At 38.6% G+C, this 19,193-nt stretch overlaps 1 protein-coding gene across 2 annotated transcripts in view; it reads left to right on the top strand.

Annotated features, from left to right (window-relative positions):
* Nucleotides 1–373: 373 nt before the first annotated feature.
* SEMA3D (semaphorin 3D) overlaps nucleotides 374–19,193 on the top strand; it is a 190,985-nt gene continuing 172,165 nt past the window's right edge. For both annotated transcript variants that reach the window (XM_016957662.4, XM_016957660.4), the window contains exon 1: nucleotides 374–752. The gene's annotated coding sequence lies outside the window, so the exon portion shown is untranslated. The remainder of the gene's footprint in view (nucleotides 753–19,193) is intronic.

The following is a 19,193-nucleotide window of genomic DNA, read 5'->3' as shown; positions in this document are numbered from 1 at the left end:
ACGCAGGTACTGTTTTGTGGGATTAGCATTTTTAGGACGGTGTTTGTGGTCACTCTCCCTGTTTCTTCCTCATGGGGTCCCTTAACAGGTTTTATGGTATAGGGAAGGAACTAAAGAAGTCCCCAAGTCACCCAGAAGGAAGATCAGACGTTAGAGGTTGCTTTACACATAGGGTGCCCTGTCCTGATAAACATCCGTCAGCGCTTGGCCAGGGCTACCTCTAAATCCATGCTGCTGGCAGCCTCGGCGCAGCAGGGATGAACTTCTGCACGCTTGGGAGTTCTGGCGTGCGCAGTGGAAGGAGGGGGCGAGGGCTGGGGGAGGAGATCGGAAGGGGAAAGGTAATCCCCGGCGTTTTCAGCATCCTCTTTTTAGAAAGACTGAGTCTCTCCCAGGACAGCTGCTGCGGTCACACCACAAACTTAAAAGCCGCCCTCCTGTTTGGAGCGTGCCTTTCCTCGCCACCCTCTCCTCCCCAAAGCTCCAGCTGGTGCCTTGCTCTCCGCCTGTCCTAGCGCGGCGCTCGGGGGAGGCAGCAGCGCCCCCTGCCTCCCGGCCTGGCCCCTGCGGCCGCAGCTTCCCGGCTCTGCCAGGGCTGCCGGCGGCTCCGCTTGCTCAGCCAGGGCTGCGGCTCAGAGGAACGCGCGCCGGTGCCCCGGGTTGCCGCGCCGCTGGACCTCAGCCTGCATCCCGTTCCCCTCTCCCTGAAAAGGCACCAGGAAAAGAGAGAGGGAGAGAAGAGTTCACAGCAGGTAAGTCTGGTTTGGGTCACCTGCTACTCCAGTGGGAGGGTGTGCTGGAGACCGCGGTGCTAAGCGGGGATAGCCGGGATTTGGGGGTGGCTGTGGGTCCGAAGTGGAGGACGAGCATGGTCTGGGAGATAAGGAACCGTCCTGAGACAGAGAAGGCTCCCGGGAGCGGACAGAGAGTGGGCGAAATCGGTGCGCAGTAATCGCGGCGCCAGCTTCAGCGCGGCCCCTGGGGCGCAGTCCCACCCCGCCTCAGCAGCTGCGGAGCCTTCTGACGAGCCTCCGCCTGGCAGCACTGCACAAAGTTTTCCTCCTGAGACGCGTCCAGGAACTTTGCTCTCTCCCTGGCTTCCTCGTTCCCCCATCACCCCTCCTGGTCTGGGCAGCAGAGAGCGTCTATGAATGTGTCCCCGGCTTCCGCAGGCTGCAGGTTCATTTGGAGACGCTTTGGTCGGGAACATCCGGGGAGGACTTGACCAAAGGGCATCTGCGCCCTCGCTCGCTCCTTTCCTTGTTGGTCTGGGAGAAGGGAAAGGGGCAAGGAAGAAGGAAGGGAAGCGTGGTGGTTTTTGTTGTAGCGTTTTGGAAGAGGAATGGGCGACGCCTTTTTCCTCGCCGGGGAATCGCGACGTTCCGTCTGATGGAAGTGTGCATCCTTTTAGATTTAGAGGGAAAGTTGGAGTCAAACAGCAGCCACAAAGCTGGCTGTCTGAAATGTGGTTAAGGCAAAACACTCGGGGGATCTCTTTGTAGTAGTGGGCTTGGCTCGCTTTGGAAAGGCCGGATTTGACTCGTGCTGGGCATTTAACCAGGAGTGCGGTCCCCAGGGTGTTTCCTCCCGGCTTCTGCCCAACAAGCCCGGAGTTAATGCGTTAATGGGCTACCCTGGTAGCGCACGGGCCGTTTTCGGCACTGTTTCTCCTTCTCTAATGACTCGAGTTCAACCTCCTGGGCTGAGTTGCTTTGCCTCCGTCACAGTGCAAGGAGGGAAGTTGACAGGAGGAGGAGACGCCGCGCTGTGGCAGGGCGCTTTGGGATCCAGGGGACTGGAAGAGAGCCGCGCGCCAGCAGCTGGGGCCGCTGGTGTCCGGGATTCCGAGTTACGGGGACAGGAGTTAAATAGCCGAACTTTCAGCGATTTCGCCTTGAGCGAAGCGGTAATAAAAGGCAAGCTTCTGTGCGTGGACTCTTATTTCATCACCAAAACCCCACCACTTTCCGTTTAGCTTAGTGCTATTTGCACAAGCAAAAGAAGAGGGGAGAAGACATAAACTTTCCGGTTTAGCCTAAAAAGGGTTCTCCTGCATGTGTGCGCTAGCGGGGGATGGCGGGGTGGGGGCGCGCAGAGACGAGGGGGAGGATTTCCTAACAGAGAGGGAAGGGTTGAGGCGGAGGTAGAGGAGAGGTCTGAGACATCTCCTGGGTCTGGTGCTGCTGCTATTGTGTAACCATGGCAACCGCGGGGGCAGGGGTGGTCAGAGCCTTCCCAGTTCTGCACGTGGAAAGAAAAATGTGAAGGGCAGAGAAGGGAGAGAGCCACATGTCATCACTCCAGTGATGCCTTCCCTTCTCCTTTTCCTTCTCCTTTTCCTTCTCCTTTTCCTTCTTCTCTGAGGCCAGACAGCAAGGAGGATGAGCAAGAAGACACACATGTCATCACTCCAGTGATGCCCTCCCTTCTCCTTTTCCTTCTCCGAGGCCAGACAGCAAGGAGGATGAGCAAGAAGATCGGGGTTGGGAGTGATCAGCCCCAGCTGGCCACTGCTTTAACCCACTCGGGTCTTAGAGTCTCTGAGACTCGCCCCAGCAGATAAGACGGGTCAGGGGTGCCATCGCTGACAGGCGCAAAGTGATGGCCCTGGTCAGGGAGATGGGCAATGACCTTGGCTCTTGGAAGGGAAAGGCCAGGAAATACAGGAAGGTGATGTGGGACGAGATAAGAGTAGGGTCAAGGGCTGACAGACAGTAAAACAGTACTGATTCGAATTGCCAAAATTTCCAATGGAATTTGCCCAATTGTGAAATGGAAAGTTGCTAGAGAAGGGAAGAAACATTTATCAAACACCTATTGTGTTTCAGGTGCTGTGAACTTTATCACAATTAATATCCTCAACAATATGATACAAGTGTCATTATTCTCTTATTCTTTTATTTTTGAACAGAAAAGAAAAAAAAAACAAAGACATAAAGAGTTATAAATGGGTATTGTCCCATTTTGGCTTTTATGTTCTTAACGAAGAACCGTAATTCTTAAAAAAAAATTGTATTGATGGGGGAATAATCTAGGTAGTTATTATTTTAGAGATGATAATAAATGAGATGCAAAAATGTTGCTTGATGTGCCCAAATATAAGCTAGTAAGGGCACGAACTGAGATACGAACTGTTTTACCTGGGTGTGGGTCTCCTTTCAGAAACTTCAAGAAAGTTGTCATGACCCCACTTAATGGTAGGGCTTTCTAAGGTCAGTTATGATGCTGTATCTGTATCTGTTATCATTTACATGTGGAGAACACTCAAAATTTTAAATGCAATTCATGGTTGAGAATGAGAATGAACCACATCAAATCGATAAGCCCAGAATCGTATGTATGTGATATTAATGATCTATTCATACCTACAGGTTTCATTTTCCTTTGCAGGAATTATTAGTTTCTTTAACAATGTCCGTAAAGGAAAAAAGAAAAGAAAAAGAATTTATCAAACAGAAATCCCATGGTTGTATTAAGAACATTTCCTGAGATTAGTTAGGTTTTCCTCAGTCTACTTATTGTCCTCATGACCTGAATACCTAAAAATTTACTTCGTATTTCAGTACCATTGGTTCACTTTTGTAGTTCACTCTGTTCACTTTTGTGGTTACTTTCCTGTTGACGTTCTGAGATGGGAGGTTAAGAAAAAGTATCTGGCAATGTAAAATGTTTTGGAATTATCGGGAAACTATCATCAACACTAGCAGAAACTAACGATAAAAGATAGAAAAGTAATTGCTGTGGCTTTCTTTTGCCTTTCACCAGAATTGCCTTCATAGGTAAGTCTTTACTAATGATTTGCTTTATATTTTGCAGAGGAAAAATACACAAAGAAAAACTGAATTTGTAATCTCTCTTTTGTGTGTGGGGAAGACTAGTAAGCGTGGGAATGGGAATTATTTTTGGTGGCAGGGAAGGTCAGGAATATAAACAACTAGAAAGGCAGAGGAAGCATATCTTCTACTGTTTCCGACAGGCTAACAGACCGGACTTCAGGTTTGAATTTGAGTCACCAAGCTGATTTACTCTCACATATTTTTCTTTTCCAAAACTAAAAAGGATATTGTTTGGGGTTGAAGTTAAATTAATTCAAGAAGTTTCATAGTCTCCAGTTATTCTTCATACTGTGCTCTCAATCCATTGCATGGATATTTGTTAACTATCAAAAGGGTTATCATAAACCAGAGGTGTCCCTGAAGATAACTTCGGGGGTTGGCAAGCATCTCTGTGTCTCAGTGTCTGTTTACTGTGTTAACAAAGCTACTGGGCTAACTCATTACTATTTTTATTATGCCTGTGTAATATCAAATTCTCAATCTCAAGGGGAAGACATTCTAACTGGTGCTAGTTTAATGGATATTATGTCTTCGGGTTGTTTGTTATAACTTAATTATTTTGGAAAAGCAAATGTTGACTCTGAACTTTGCTGTTCTGTCTGGGCGGTTCAATACATTGCTGACACATGTTCCTTCAGAATCATCCTTGTCAATTAATAAATAATTTTCTTCATGAACAAGGGTAACCATAGGCTTGTTTTGAAAAGTTACTATTATTCTTCCTCTAAACATCTGGAGTGGTACAGAGTACTTAAGTAAAGTAGCATTTCAACACTCCATAACATAATCCTTGAAAGGAGAAACAAATATTCACATTTGTGGAATAAGTCATAATAACAATAATAATAATGATGATTTACTATGGGCAATAACATTGATCACATTCCTTCCCACCTCAAAACGTGGTTTTAAAGCAATTCCCTTTCTCCAGGAAACATGGCCAAAATCCTTTTTAATTTTTATACATTTGCCATATCTGTCAAGCTAATAGTCTATTTTCAAACATTTGTATTATTCTTTACTTTTTCTGTTGTTATGATCTCTTACTAGGTAATAAGAATCTTGAGGTTAGGAATTTGTCTTCCCTAATTTTTTATACCTTCATGTTGTTCAATGCTGAACAAATTCTAAATACTATTGAAGTATAACCAACTGTTTAAATAGGTAATAGTGATCTTGAATCTTTTTATTGACTGTAAAGTCAAATTAAAGATTTTGGAGTTTATAATTTACTTTCCCTGAGATTTTAGCAAAAAGTATTATTTCTAATATTAGGGCTTTACCCCTCATAAAAAATTGTGAGAGACTGGGAGTTTTATGATAATGCATAACATACAGGAATAGTGTAATGATCAGATCAGATAGAGTATATAAGAATACTAATTAAAAATTATTTTAAAAATTTTTTTGTAATTTTTGGAAAGGCCCAATTAATAAAGATATGTATACACAATCTATGTCCACGTTAATTCATCCTAACTTTAAATACCTAAATAATAACTAAAAAAAGATAAAAGAAAAGAAGAATTCACCATAACCAAGAAATACGCTGATAAACAATTGCAACACTTTTGAGATTATTTTGAAACTTGAGTGATATTAAGATTAGTAGACATTTATACATAGGTAAACACCTATACATAGGTAAGTCATTTTAAAAAGCTGACATTATAATGAAGTATACTGTTTATGTTTGCATTTTAATAATTTTGATGATTTTCAATCCATCATTATTAATATTGGATGCTTTAGTTCCATGTTCATGTTTCATAATTTTAATAGCCATCAACCAGGTCATCTTTAACTAGCATGCTAATCTTTCACTGGTCAGTTTATTCAGTTTGCTCACTCATTTGCAAAGCTCAATAAGCTACAAAGATTACCTTCTTTTTCTCCCCTCCTTTTTCCATGCTGTACTCTTTGGAAGGAGGTCAGCATGCTTAGCCCACACTTCAGGAGTAGAGTTAGGCTTCTCTTCCTTGTGGGCAGAATAGCTACATATATTACTTGAAATTATTGTGCATGGAAGAATTGTCTTTTCCTCCCTACTTATTAATTTATTCAATCTCTTATTTATACTAGCATACTATCATGGTTATTTATTTTATACTTGTGTTATAATCAATACTACTTAATTTATTTATTTGTTACTCAAATTTTTCCAGCTTTGGCCTCTGGGAGCTCTTTCAATTGGCTCCTCTGTCTTTTCAATACAACTCTAGCAGTGTGTGTGTGTGTGTGTGTGTGTGTGTGTGTGTGTGTTGTGAGCATGTCTTTATTCTTTGTCATTTCAAGATGCTGTAGGCTCACCCTGATCCAGTCCTGGAATGAGCCATTTCTCCAAAGGTGTCTGGTTCTTTCTATTGGATAACAACATTAGAAAGCAAGATTGGCGTGGGGTAGCATTTCACAGTGGATAAGCCTGAGGATCCCTATCTCACGATCTTAGCCAGGTAATCAAGGTCAATATCAACAGTGGGTGGTAAATCATGTTGATAGTTTATGCTTTTGATATTATTGCATTAAAATGACAATTTACCTCTGTGATCTTTCTCCCCAAACTCATATCTTCAATCTAAGCACAAGAAAAACATCAGATAACTTACACTAGAGTAGCATTCTACAAAATACCTGATCAGTAATCTTCACACCTGTCTTCAAAAACAAAGAAAGTAATCACTTCTCCGTGCAAATGAACGAAACCAAACAAACAAAAGCCTCAAAATAAGCAAGGAAAGTCTGAGAAACTGTTGCAGCATGAGAAGCCTAAGCCTAAAGAGATATGAGAACTAAATGTAATATAATATCTGCATGGGACCTTGGAACAGAGATAAAAAATGTCAGATTAAAACAAAGAGAATCTGAATAATGTATGGACTTTGATTATTGAAAATCTGTCATTATTGATTCATTAATTGTAAAAAATGTCCATACCATGTAAAATATAAATAATAAGAAAAATAGGATGTGGTTTATGGCAGACTTATCTGTACTATTTGCTCAATGTTTCTGTAAATTTAAAAGTACTCAAAAAAATGAAGTCTATCTTAAATGTTATATTTAAATTATATAGTGGAAAACTTTACTAATAGTGAACCATTCTCTGGTGTCAATAAGATTAATGCATGTATTAGTCATTTTCACACTGCTATGAAGACATATCCAAGATTGAGTATTTATAAAGGAAAGAGGTTTAGTTGACCGACAGTTCCACATGGCTGGGGAGGCCTCAGGAAACTTATAATCATAGCGGAAGGGGAAGCAAACATGTCCTTCTTCACATGGCAGCAGGAGAGAGAAGTGCAGGTGAAAGAGGGAAAAAACACTTATAAAACCCTTATGTCTTGTGAGAACTCACTCACTATCATAAGAACAGCATGGGAAAACTGCTCCCATGACCTAGTCACCTCACATGAGGTCCCTCTCCCAACACATAGGGATTACAATTCAGATTACAATTCAACATAAGATTTAGGTGGGGACACAGAGCCAAATCATATCATTCTGACCCTGACCCCTCTCAAATGTCATCTTTATCAAATTTCAAAACACAATTATGCTTTTCCAACAGTTCCCCAAAGTCTTAACTCATTTCAGCATTAACTCAAAAGTCCAAGTCCGGCTGGGTGCGATGGCTCATGCCTGTAATCCCAGCACTTTGGGAGGCTGAGGCAGGTGGATCACGAGGTCAGGAGATCAAGACCATCTTGGCTAACACGGTGAAACCCCGTCTCTACTAAAAATACAAAAAATTAGCCAGGCACAGTGGCGGGCACCTGTAATCCCAGCTACTCAGGAGGCTGAGGCAGGAGAATGGTGTGAACCCAGGAGGCGGAGCTTGCAGTCAGCCGAGATAGCGCCACTGCAGTCTGGCCTGGGCAAAAGAGCGAGAGTCCGTCTCAAAAAAAAAAAAAAAAAAAAAAAAGTTCAAGTCCATAGTCTCATCTGAGACAAAGCAAGTCTCTTCCAGATATGCACCTGGAAAATCAAAAGCAAGTTAGTTACTTCAAAATATAATTGGGGTACAGGCATTGGGTAAATGCACCCATTCCAAAAGGGGAAATTGGCCAAAACGAAGAAGCTACAGGCCCCATGCAAGTCTAAAATTCAATAAAGTAGTCATTAAACCTTAAAGTTCCAAAATGATCTCCTTTGACTCCATGTCTCATATCCAGGTTATGCTGATACAAGAGGTGTGCTCTCAAAGCCTGGGGAAGCTCTGCTCCTGTGGCTTTGCAAGGTACAGCCCCACTCCTGGCTGCTTTCACAGGTCAGCATTGAGTGTCTGTGGCTTTTCCAGCACAGTGCAAGCTGTCAGTGGATCTACCATTCTGGAGTCTTGAGGATGGTGGCCCTCTTCTCACAGCTCCACTATGCAGTGGCCCTACAGGAGGCTCTGGCCACTACTCCATTACTTTGTGAGGGCTCTCACCCCACATTTCCCTTCTGTACTTCCCCAGCAGAGGTTCTCCATGAGGGCTCTTCTCCTGCAGCAGACTTCTTCCAGGACATCCATGCATTTCCATACATCCTGTGAAATCCAGGCAGAGTTTCCCAAATCTCATTCTTGGCTTCTTTGCACCTGCAGGACCAACACCACATGGAAGCTGCCAAGACTTAGGTTGCACCCTCTCAAGGAATGGCCTGAGCTGTAACTTGGCCCCTTTTAGCCACGGCTGGAGCACCTGGAACACAGGGCACCAAGTCCAAGGCTGCACACAGCAGGGAGGCCCCGGATCCAGCCCATGAAACGTTTTTCTTCTAGGCCTCCAGGCCTGTGACAGGAAGGGCTGCTGTGAAGTCTCTGACATGCCCTGGAGACATTTCCCCATTGTCTTCATGATTAACATTTGGCTCCTAGTTACTTATGCAAATTTCTGCCACAGGCTTAAATTTTTCCTCAGAAAATGGGTTTTTCTTTTCTGTTACATCATCAGGAGGCAAATTTTCCAAATTTTTATGCTCTGTTTACTCTTGAGCCCTTTGCTAGTTAGAAATTTTTTCTGCCAGATACCCTAAATCATCTCTCTTAAGTTCAAAGCTCCACAGATCTCTGGGGCTGAGGCAAAATGCCACCAGTCTCTTTGCTAAAACATAGCAAGAGACACCTTTATCCAGTTCCCAACACATTTCTCATCTCCATCTAAAACCACCTCAGCCTGCACTTCATTGTTCATATCATTATAAGCATTTTGGTCAAAACCATTCAACAAGTCTCAGAAGTTTCAGACTTTCTCACATCTTCCTGTCTTCTTCTGAGCCCTTCACACCATTCCAACCTCTGCCTGTTACCCAGTTCCAAAGTCGCTTCCACATTTTCAGGTATCTTTACAGCAGCACCACACTATCCAGTACCGATTTACTGTGTTAGCTTGTTTTCATGCTGCTGTGAAGAAATACCTGAGACTGGGTAATTTCTAAGGAAAGAGGTTTAATTGACTCACAGTTCCACATGGCTGGGTAGGCCTCAGGAAACTTACAATCATGGCAGAAGGGGAAGCAAACCTGTCCTTCTTCACATGGCAGCAGGAGATAGAAGTGCAGAGAGAAGTGGGGGAAAGCCCCTTATAATACCATCAGATCTCATGAGAACTCACTCACTATCACGAGAACAGCATGGGGGAACTGCCCCCATGACCTAATCACCTCCCATGAGATCCCTTGCACAATGCATGGGTATTACAATTTGGATTACAATTCAGGATGAAATTTGGGTGGAACACAGAACCAGACCATATCAATGCCTTTCAACTTAATGCTTATGTTTTCCTCTACTTCCATTTACCACTCTGCTGCCATTTTTTCTGTTGATAATAAATACTATCATAATAAATAAATACTGTAAATTAGCTGTTCTTGTAATTACTTATTTTTCTAATAAAATAACACATTTGAATTACTAAAAACATTCAGATTTCAAATTATGATTGTAATTATAGGCTCTCATGCAAAAAATGCTATTTATTAGTCATCTCTATAAATCAATCTTAAGCACTTAAAAAATATGTGCATTTTTTACTTCTGTCTTTGCTATTTTAATGATATTGACAAGACACAACATCAGTGCCAGATGTTTTCAATTCCAGATGATGATTATGCTTCCAAGATTCTTGCCAAAATTACTGTGTAACTACTTACTCTTTTTTTCTCTTTCAATCTCAATAACATCTACCACATTAAATGCCTGAAGAATCACTCTCCAACAAATGTTATATGTATAATATATATACCATGACTATTTTGAATATTAAATTATACCCAAGAGGCTTCTACCTCCCCCCAAAATAACTTTTAGAAGCTAAAACTTACATGTGTTCCACAATATAGAGTGGGCAGCAAATATGGCTACCATCTTACTATCTCCCTATTATATTTTACACATATATATGCATATCTATACACAGATACATCCATGTCTGAATACATGCACTATACAGTCATGTATCACTTAATGACAGGGATATGTTCTGAGGAATATGTTGTTAGGCAATTTTGTCATTGTGCAAACATCATAGAATGAACCTACGCAAACCTAGATGGTATAGCCTATTGCTCCTAGGCTACAAATCTATACAGCATGCTACTATACTGAATATTGTAGGCAACTATGACACAGTGTGAAGTATTTGTGTTTCTGAACATAACTAAACATAGAAAAGATATGGTAAAAACATGATATTATACTTTTGGGACCACCTTGATATATGTGATCCATTTTTGAATAAAACATTGTACACATCACATGACTGTACAGATATATCTCTAAATGTCAATTCTCTCTCTCTCTCTCTCTATATATATATGTATACAAATACACACACACACATATATACATGTTACTTTACACATTATTCCTTCTCTTCCTTATGTTCCAAATTGCTGAATTTTTTTAAATTGAGTTTTAGTGTCTCTTGGGAAGCTTTCCTTCAGTCAGACCCAAAGTTGTTTTCACTTTTCTATATAATTTTATATATACCAAAGTCATACTATTTTTACCTTATATTTATACTTATTTAATAATGACCTGATTCTGTGCTTCACAGTTAACTGGAGTTTCTGCTGAATTTGGGTTATACTGGGGCAACAGCTGAAAGTTTAGGCATGCTTTTTTATTTCTGGTTTTAGTTTGTATGAGTCGTAGCATACAAAACACATTTCAAGAACTTGTTTGGAAAAAGTCATGGAACCTGATCCCAGAATGTGTGACTAAAGGGTGATAACCTACTGAATTTTCTGAAACAATAGAAGTGTCTGAAAAGACTAAGATCAATATGACTAATATGCTTTGAACTCTTACTAGAATCTTGGATTTTGGGTTTTAATTTCTGTTACACAAAATAAATTTAAAAATGTTTTAAAGAGTGATCTTGTCTTGACAACTTAGCTCAATCCAATAGAGGGATGAAGCAATATAATATTCTCACTAAAACTTTTTAAATGCATACTCAATTTGCACACTAGGTATGTGCAACTCACTTTTTTTGTATAGACTCATGTTGTCTACCTCTTTTTTTTAAACTTCTATCAATATATCTTCATGATGGCTTGTGAATACTTAATCATAATGAGAGTACTAGTTTTAAAAATTTATTTGTAAATGAAAATAACCATCTCAAATGTTAACAAGATTTTAGGTTTGACTTTACACACCAGAGAGTGAATTCTTTATATATTTTTGCAGTTTTATATATATTAACTTTATCCTTGACATATTTTAAAATTCAAAATTCATTGTTTTGACCACACTATCTCCAGTCTTGTCTCTTTATATATTTATATAGTTCCCCATCATAACCGAATTCATTGTTATATGTTTCTTCCCAAGCAGATTGGCCAATTATAAAAGTAGCCAGATTATTCTGTCTGAAAAATGACCTGCATGATGAAAGAGTGTAAGACAAATTATTTTTAATTTAGAAATGGAAGTTAATACAAATTAAGAAATTATAGTAGTAGATTTTGAAATTGACTTCTATCACCTGTAAAGTAGCTGTTCAAAAGCACCTATACTGGATGTACAGACGGGTGAATAACATTTCCCTTTCTTTGGCTTGATTCACATTTCACAGAACTGTGGGGATTTTTGACTTAGACTTCACTATGATGAGGTTTGGCAGAGAGCATTCATTGTTCGGGTTTTCAAAAGGGCAAGTTTTTGGCCAGAATAACTTGCAAAGAGAAGGAATGCTATGCTTACACATGTGTACTCAATAAACCTTCAGAGAGCCTGGGCTAAGATATTACAGGATTCCTCACCCTATCCCAGCCCCAGTCTCTGGATGTTGATTGTTTAGAAGCCTTCTTTTGTTGTGTCACTATCACGTGTCTTTTCATATTTCAGGAACTAGTACTTTGATTCATATTTCAGAAGTTAATAGTGTACAGTGAACAGTCATTTCATATCCTGTGCACTTTCACTCGAGTTATTAAAAATCACAATCGCATTCAGGCCTACTTTCCCCTACTATTTAGCAGTACAAAACCATCATCTCCATGTCAATGAACAATCATTCTTTTGTATAATTGCAAACCTTTATTACATTCAATAATCGTACATGAAGATTTTGAGTTTTCCTTTACTAACTGTGTACAGACAGTGTTGAAGTATATGTGTGCTTTAAGTTGATAGTGTATTAGGATGAGAAAAATCTACTGTAAATTTCCTAAATTGATAAGCAGAGCAAACCAGCATTAGCCATGTGGACCAGGCATATGGGTCTACAGTTTTGCTGTGCTCTTTCCCTAAGGGGCTCTGGCTATGATTTTCCCTTCCAACTGGAATAATTTTATATATTTTATTGCCACCAACTCTCCCAGCCATCAACCGATGCCTCTACTCCCTACCCCACAAACACCCACTTACTCTTACCTGGAAAAGATTTTTTCATTCAAAATCTACCCACTTGTTTGTAAGATCTCTTTCAGTCCCCAGTAGCTCTTGCCCTCTCCCTTACTTCTAGTGCCACAAGATTGTTTCTCAAGGATACAAACCAAATGGTTGTTACCTAGGTATCTTTTTTCCATATTCTTATAGCATATTGCCAAGTCTTGCACAAAATAAGTGCAGTTTCTAATACTTGACTGAAATTAATCCATTCAGAATCTAATGCCTCTGTTTTTTTGTCTTGTGACAACTTGGACTATGGATCTTATCACAAAGCTTACGTCACTCCTATATTTCCCATATATTTATATTGCTCTTGAAGCCCTCCTAACTCCAGCTCCCCTTTTGTCTTTTCTTTAATATTTATTGTGCACCCGCTGCATGCCAGGCACTGTAATAGTCACTGATGAAACACAGATGAAAAAACATGGCTGGTGCCCTGAAGTAGACAATTTTAGAAGAATTCTTTATCACCGTGGGTTAAATCACATATCCTTACAGTATCAAACACAAATCAACAAAAGGACCTATTTGTAGTCTTGGTCTTTTTTCTCTACAGCCTATGCTTAATTACATCACCTTCTTCCTCACCTGCTTTTATCTATGTGGAGGTTATGTTCAGAGTATTATCTCCATCCTTTCTTTCTTGGGTCCCAGCTATTTCAGCACACCAGGAGCCCTGGCTCGACACCTGAGATTAGTCCTGATTACTCAATATTTCAGTTATAAAGGCAGTCACTCACTTTAGTAACTAAAAGTGTCAGAGTCCTTGATTGGTTTAATTTTCAATGGGGGCTTTAAAATATGGAAATGAATGTGGTGCAGTGGCTAAGACTATGGGGCTGTGAAAGCAGACATCCTGGGTCCAGATACTAGCTCTGTCAGCTCTTAGTTGTGTGATTCAGGCAAGTTACTTTCTACATCTCAGTGTCCCATTTTTTAATTGGAGTTCATGAAAACACTAATCTCACAAAGTTATTGTGGGGAACACATGGGTTAATACAGGGAAACGAAATACTATATGACGTGTTACAATAGCTGTATGTTACTTTTTCTTTTTCTTAAACAGACTATGCATATTACAATAGATCGAATTCCCACTCCATTCGTCTGCTTTTGTATTTTTTATCTACTGAGTTTCATCCATTTCATTCAAAGAACAGCCCCTTGGTGGCCTACTTCAAGTATATACTTTCATAAGAGAATGGTGTTTTAGAATTGAGTATCCCATCTGTTTTGGCACGGAAGTGTGTTTAAAGGGATAATTTTGGGGCACAGTGCAATAGATCATGCTACAGTGATGTGAGGAAGAAGCCAGGACAGAGTAAACCCTTAATACTAGTTGCCACAGAAGAATCAGCCAGTTATAGAAGCTGATCAGCAAGTAGTAAAAGCCTTAAACACCCTCCTCTGAATTCCCAGACTTATTTCCTAGCATCTTTCTGTTTACTTTTAAACTATCTACTACTGGATTCATAACATTAAATATTTTTTTACTCCAGTTATCCACCCTCATATGTTCAATGTATATTTGTTCAATTCTCTCCCTTTTCTCTCTCTGTCTCTTTCTCTCTCTCTTTCTCTCTTTTTAACCCAATGCATAGTTATTTACTTAGCCTTCCAAGTTGGGTCTGCTCTCATTCCCATCTCCTTGCCCACAGTTTACTTCCACTGTGTGATTACAACCTTGTTTCTTTTGTGCCTTGTTCCTTATGCCTTTTCTAACAAGGTATTGCTCTTGGGATCTTTTGTTAAATGCTCTCACTATTCTGCTGTTTCAGAATATTCTATTTTAGTCTCCCTCATAAGAAAGTGAGGGGAAACAAAATGACCTAATTCACCATCCACTCACTCAAGGATCTGGAACTCAGCCCAGAAACATTCTCCATAGTGCAGTCTCATGCCCAGAGACGGGATCGTTTGTAGACCACACACCAGTGCTCAACTTGCTCTACTTGAGCTGTCTAGTTACTAAGAGAGCCCAGAATGCTTGCTTCCTAAATTTGGGCTTCAGAGGACCGTGTAGGAACCTGCAGTACAGCACTTGTGCAATCAAGTTGCCTAACAGAAGCTAAGCATTAATCCCTCAAGAAGCAAGTTTAGGGAGAACCCAGAGATAAATGAGTAACTTTTGCATCTGTAGGGAATCTAATGTGCAAAGTACATCTTTGTTCCATGCTGCTTTATCTGCTTGGCCATTCCTTAGAATACAGTTTAATAGAAACAGCAAAGTATGTTAATCAATGTTTTCCAGAAATTGAACTTAAAGGTCACTTCAGCTTCTGAGCAAGTTGAAGTGAAACTGAATAATGTTCTGATTATTTTATGAGAAAATACTTGTTGAATGCTTTTCTTGGTATGGTTTCAAATTAGTCTATTCCCATAATTGTCTCTTTTGCTTTTGGGTTCTCATCAATATATCAGATTTTAATAATTTACAAAACCCTATCTACAGAAAGTGAAATGTTTTAGAGATAGGATACATAAGAATTACTCTAAATATTTTCTAAGTAATCACAAATAATTATTTAGTGATTTCTAAATAATCACTCTACAATGTTCATCTTGGGAATACTAAATATTGCCCTATGTTTGCAGATAAATTGCTGTAAAATGTTTCTTGTACTCTTTCTAGTGCAGAGGGAAAAGAAGCCTTTACTCATACATATGTGTGTCTATATATGTATGTGTGTCTCTCTCTATATATATTATAAACATATACACACACACACCCACACACACACCCACACACACACACACCGCTTTAGCATGTGTCATTTTCTATTCCCTGAGTCCTTAAGGATAATTTTGTTAGAGCAAATCAAGAGAAGGAAACAATTTTAAAGACTAAAACTGAGTCAATTCAATTCAAAGTTCATTTTTGTTTTATTTTTCCTTTTTTATATATAAATTCACTCATTCCTTATGTAATTTTATTTATTACTTTAGTGAATACGTATTATAAATTTGCTGGCTTGATTCTCTGTGAGATTTTTAGTAAATGAGATAAACAATATTAATTTTTAATTATTTTGTGGGCGACATAAAGGGTGTCCTTTTTCAAATTATTACCTTTAGGTGTTATTCAAGGGACCTGCCTATCAAACAGTGGGTTTTCTGAGTAGTTCCAGGTCACTAAAAAAAGGTTGATCTTGATCAAGGTAATAATGGTTGTTCCAGGTCCATAGCCCAGGAATGAACACAGGTAGGGAAGATGGAACAATCCTAGGACTATCATGTGGGTTCTTATTTTGAGGCCCCCATAATTCCCGGGTTTCCCCTGACTGTTCCCTTTCTAGCTCCATCATGGTTGCTTTCTCCTCCTCTCACTACATTCTCTTTGTCCACGGTTCTGTTCTTTTTCTCTCTATAGACTTTGTTCACTGACCCATTCACTTTGCTCATTCCAGTTATTATTTAAATGGGAAATACACATAAATTATTAACTCTAAACTCTCAGCCTTGTTGCTTTTCCAGTAGGCCCTAGTCTACAGCAATGGATCATCCACTTAAGGGTTTACATTCTTATGATTTCACCACATGCCGTCTCCTACTGGTTGTGACTTTGTATGCACAAGTGTGTACACTGTCTTTTGGTGGAAAGGAAGCTCACTTTTGAGTCACAATTATAATTATTCTATTAATTATTTGAGAAAATTGGAGTTATTTAACTGTATCAGCCTTAGTATACTTATATATTGAGATAGAGGTAAATGACAATTTTGCATCCAAAATGCAATGAGTTTTAAAGAGAGTAAATAAAGAAATAATCTATTCTGGTGCCTGATACCATTGTTATTTTAAAAGTCAACACTAGTGTTTTGATGTCTTCTCACCAGTATATATTAAGCATGTTCTATTGGTTGCAGAAACTTGAAATGCTAGGACTTGGAATTTGAATTTTATTCCATAGTTGATAGGGAACCACTGAATATTTTTGAATAATGAAATAACCCAAGAGTTAGTATCTTGGGAAGATGAACCTATGAATAATTTTCAAGGAGATTAATTAACCCTTTCACATATGTGATATGGGCTAGACTATTGCAATGGTAATGAGAATATAAAAGAAGAATACCAGAGAAATTATAAGAAATAATTTATTAGACTATTATGTCAGACTTAGCTGCCTGATATTCATATGGTTTATGATTTTGCCCTATTCTATATTCAAATCACTCTGCCTGACATAGAACTTTTTATATATCTCTCAGGACCTAGATTCCCTGAGATTCAAACCTTCCCATTGATATTACACTTTTTGAAATGATTGTTGTGTTGTTCCCAAAATTCACAATGGAACAAGAAATATCTTTCCACATACATAGAAGTCTGAGGTCAGACTGGATTCTAGCAGTATACAGAATACCTCATGATCTTTTTTCCTGCTAAAGGAAGATAACTGTTTCAGACTACTAAAATAATGAGATACAGAAAATAGGTTTGTACAGGCATCAACTTTCAAACATACATCATAGAACTAGAAATAGAAACCAATGGTAATCTTACTAATATTTATTTTGTGAAATAAAGTAGTGAACACTTATTTTGTTGTCATGTATGTTTAATATTTAGGGCCCAGCATTGCTCATGCTGTTCATCCTGAATGGAATTCCTTCTTTCTCGCTCTCTCTTTTTTTAAATCTTTTGCTATTCTATTTTTTAAAAACCAAATCACATCTCACCTTCTCCGTCCATCAGAATACCAAACCAGATCACATATATAATGAACTTTTTTTATTTTCACATTCACAAACACACATTCACACATCAAAATAAATAATTTAAATTTAAAACTATTTTATATGGACAGTTTGTCTCACTAGCAATCTATCAGTTCTTAAGAACTGATAGTTCCACATTTCATATTCATTCTGTGTGATACCTAGCATAGTGATCAATAGTTGATTTGTATCTTCAAATGAAGAAAAAGTAAGTAGAGTTTTGAAAAAAGAATCTAAAATCCTGAGTTGTATGTAGCATCAGTAAAATATTTTTGTTTAAATAAATGATGAAACAGATACCACAGCTCTTTTTTTCCAATTTTTGTTAGAATCAGAAAGACTTAAAATGATTATCCTTTTCTCAATCAAAGATATCCAAAATCAGTCTCTTAGGTGGCAGTATTGATTTAATTTAAAACATGTGTTAGATGGAAGGATGGACATTTTAACCTCTGTATCATTAAGTTGATAAGCTATGAAAATGTTCTAAGTACTCTATTTTGCCTCCTTACTATCAGCCCGTTTCGCTTTAGGTTATCTTCATTCAAAAGAATGTCAGGAGCAAAATATACTGTGTGAAAGTAGCAGACAACCTGTTAGTGTTCAGAAAGCAGTGTCTCTAAAGTTCAATTTTATTCTAAATATATTAAATTAGTGCATATCCACTAAATAATTTTTGAATTTCTCCAACAAGCTGCATTTTGTTAAAACTTGTTTAACAGAACTAGTGTCTGAAGGTTTTTCTTTGTTTGTTTCTTTGTTTTGTTTAATTTCAGTCTTGGACATAATTGGAGTATAAGCCTGACAAACTGTCAGTTTCAGAATATTTATTTGAAAATCCTTCTAATTAATAAGCTAATGATAAAATAATTTTTTTCTAATGTATCTCATGGACTCATAGTATAAGAAAATAATGATAAAATATTTTTTATCTAATTTATCTCATGAACTCATAGTATTTCAGAATAAAAAAGCAAACTGAGATATAGTCTAAATTTCTTAATTTCACATGGACAACTGAGCACAAGCTGGTTTGAATTCCTTCCCCTGCCCCAACGCTTTACTGCCCTCCTTGTTTCTCTTTTTCTTTCTTTCTTTCTTTCTTTCATCTTTCTTTCTTTCTTTGTCACCTTTCCTTCCTTAAACATGAATGTATTTATATATATACACACACACACAGAAATATATATAATTTAAGATAAGTGCTAAGTGTTCAGAGGGGAATAGCTCTGGGCTTGAGTAATTCATAATCCAATTCTTAGGTTGGTGCAAAAGTAATTAAAATTTAAAAAAAAAAAATTGCAGAAACCGCAATTACTTTTGCACCAATCTGAGACACTAGTTGTAGTGTGCTCATAGGCACATGACTGAGTTATCACAGAGCTGAGATTACAACTGAAGCCTCTTCATTCCCACAAGAGTAAACTTTTTGCTTCTTAGTGAGGTTGACAACTAATTTAGAAAGAAGCCTGTACTGCCAAAATTGTTGACATTTACATCAAAGCATGGTGACAACTAATAGTCACAGAGGTGTTTTAAAATAAGAATTAAAAATAGATCATACATTGATAAAAAGTTAAGTAGTATTTGCTGTTAGATATTGCTTGGAAAACTTGTTCTGACTAGCCTGTAGAAAGGATGAAACTTTCTTGGGACTACTGTCTGACTGCATCCTCTCCCCACCAAACCACCCAAATATTAAGCAATGGGTAGGCTCTGTAGGTAGAGATGGGCCATTTTCCACATATT

The sequence above is a fragment of the Pan troglodytes genome, chromosome 6 (genome assembly GCF_028858775.2).
Source record: "Pan troglodytes isolate AG18354 chromosome 6, NHGRI_mPanTro3-v2.0_pri, whole genome shotgun sequence".
NCBI classification, from domain to species: domain Eukaryota; kingdom Metazoa; phylum Chordata; class Mammalia; order Primates; family Hominidae; genus Pan; species Pan troglodytes.
Note: the sequence above shows the minus strand (reverse complement) of the source record. Positions and strands in the feature narration are given on the sequence as shown.